At 39.2% G+C, this 2,915-nt stretch overlaps 1 pseudogene; it reads left to right on the forward strand.

Annotated features, from left to right (window-relative positions):
• LOC141831125 (putative disease resistance protein At1g61300) lies at positions 1 to 2,690 on the forward strand (annotated as a pseudogene).
• The last annotated feature ends 225 nt before the right edge of the window (positions 2,691 to 2,915 follow it).

Here is a 2,915-nt window from a genome sequence, read left to right on the forward strand (position 1 = left end):
TTGTGGGCTACATCGATGGTGGAGAAGGCAACATTATTGGCATCTACGGAATGGGTGGTGTCGGTAAAACCACTATGTTGAAGAGCATCCAGCTTCACTATTATAATCATAGAATATTTGATCGAGTCATTTGGGTTGTGGCCTCCCAAAACTGCCAATTGAAAAGGCTTCAGATGGATATTGCTAAAAGTCTAAAACTGCAGACATTGCAGGAGAATGACGATGAAATAACTTGTGGGGATAAGCTGTTTATGTACTTGAAGAACAAGAGCTGCTTGCTACTTCTTGATGACATTGGGAATATGTGGATCTTCAACTGTTGGGAATGGCACACTTGGCTACTGAGCGAGGCCAGCAGCAGCAACCACTCAAAGTCGTGGTGTTCACGACCCGCAGCGAGATAGTATGTGCACAAATGAAAGCAAAAAAGATGATCAAAGTCAAATGCCTGGATCCAAATCAAGCATGGCAACTCTTTGAGAAGAATAGCGATGAGGATGTTATTCAGCTCAAATGCTAGAATTAAGTTCATTGCTAAAGAACTTGTTAAAGAATGTGCAGGTCTTCCGCTCGCTCTTGTCACCATCGCCAAGGCCATGTCAGGGAAATGGTCTCGGGAAGCTTGGGAGGATGCTCTCCATCAAATAAGGGATAAACATGACTGGACAACCATCGGCCTTTCAAAAGATTTACCCTTCATGTATAAAGCCTTCAAGATGAGCTACGACAATTTAGAGAATGACTCCATAAGAGAATGTCTCTTGTGCTGTGCTTTGTGGCCTGAAAATTATGATATCCACAAATTTGATGAGTTGATACCGTGTTGGATTGGTTGCGGCATAATCAGTGAATTTGATTCAATCAATGAAGCTTTCCACAAAGGGTGCTACTATTTGGAAACTCTCATATCTGCGTCCTTGCTAGAGAACTCTAGACGGGAGAATTATTACAAAGTTGAACATGTAAAGATGCCTAACCCATTCCGAGACATGACACTGTTGATGGTCTCTAAGTTGGTGGGGAACAAAAGAGAATGGATTGTAAAAGCAGGAATGGAGTTGAGTGATTTGCCTAGCCAAGAAGAATGGCAAGATGTAGAGCGAGCATCATTCATGAGGAATCAGATTACTTCTTTACAAGAGTACGGAGCTTCCACTTTTCCAAAACTTTCTATGTTGATTCTCCATGAGAATGAGTTTCTGAAAACAATTCCTCCGAGTTTATTTGCAAGCATGCCTTGTTTAACATACTTGGATCTCAGTGGATGTGGTATAACAGAGCTTCCCAAGGAGATTTGTAGCTTAATTGAGCTTCAATATTTAAACTTGTCCTCCACTGATATTACAAGTCTGCCGTCCGAGTTTGGTTGCCTCAAAAAATTAGAGTACTTGCTCCTCAGGAATACTATAATTAAGACTGTACCCAAGGAGATAATATCCAATTTATCAATGCTCAAGTGGTTGGATATAGGAGGATATTTTCCTGTATGTGACTTGTGGTTGAATGAGCTGAAATGTTTCAAAGGACCTCACCAAATAAGTCTGGGAATTACTATTAATCCAGCTAACTTCAAAATATTGGACATGTTATCAAATGTCTCTGTATGGAACCTCACTGTGACTGGATTGGAAAGTTCAAAATTTCCAATTTACGATCTGAGCACTTTACAATGGAGTAGCACAATAAGTGACAACCTCGAGTGTCTAACTATTTTAGATGTCCCAGGAGACAAATTAATGATAAATGCAGGTGTGGATGGGGAATCAAGTTTCAGATGTTTGAAGACTCTCTACTTTAGAAGACTAGGAAAATTAGAAAAAATTTGGTTGAATGAAGTTGGGGGTTCAACAACCTTCGTGACCTATACATTTCTGATTGCTATATGTTGAAGGATGTTTCTTGGGTTCTGCAATTGCCTTGCCTTGATTTTCTACGCATATCAAATTGTTGGGAAATGGAGGAACTAATAAGTGATGATGGGAACTCCAATGCTAGCTTTGGCATCAAGATGTTGATTTTGTTTCAAATGAATAATCTGCATCGCATTTCACATCAACTACTCCATTTTCCCAACTTGGAGTACATAAATGTGTGTCATTGCCCAAGGCTCAAAAAATTACCTGAAATACGGAGCAGCAAACTAAAAGAGATTAGAGGTGATCAAATTTGGTGGAACAACTTGGAATGGGATGACAACAGCAGCAAGGATTCCCTCACCCCTTATTTTAGGTAACATCCATTTATGATATATATTTTCTTACCAAATTATTTATTATCTACTCTGTCTAGAAATGAACATTTAAAAATGATTAGTATGTTACAAAGTAGCCAAAATTGTATAATCTTACAGTTTGTATCCTCGACAGGAATCAAGTTCCCTAGCTCAATTATTGTGTCTGTTAACTACTTTAAAGACAAGTTGAATCTCTCGGCTCAGATTGATGACTAATTTCAAGAAGAAGCTTGGGTCTTTGGGGCATGAAGGTGTTTGCTATTCTATCTTCTTTTATTTAGTTCGTGGTGATGAGAGTGATTTATTTAGTTTTCAATAATAATTATGTGATGTTTGTGTTGTCATTCTTACTTTTGTATGAACCAACTTATTTTCTTCTGAACAAGTTTACATGTGTGGCACCAAATTAGTTGATTTCAACTATGAGATATCGACTCTTGTTGCAAGATTTGCTTAGATCCTGTAAATGATTGCAAGCCACAATATCTATAATGATTGCAAGCCACAATTTTATCTTGGCCACAATGCAGAAATGTAAGATCTCCGGCACGAACTTGGTCTTGCTCTACCGAGCCCGGCACGTACTCGGCTCAGGGACAGCAATCTTTAGGTGAGAAGCATCAATAGGCTTGCAGCATTCGAACAGAGGAGGAGAAATGTTGACCTCCCTCTCGATGCTCTC

This window comes from Curcuma longa, chromosome 6 (assembly GCF_044706935.1).
Source record: "Curcuma longa cultivar G26 ecotype Majalengka, Jawa Barat chromosome 6, ITB_CL_G26_1.1, whole genome shotgun sequence".
Taxonomy (NCBI): domain Eukaryota; kingdom Viridiplantae; phylum Streptophyta; class Magnoliopsida; order Zingiberales; family Zingiberaceae; genus Curcuma; species Curcuma longa.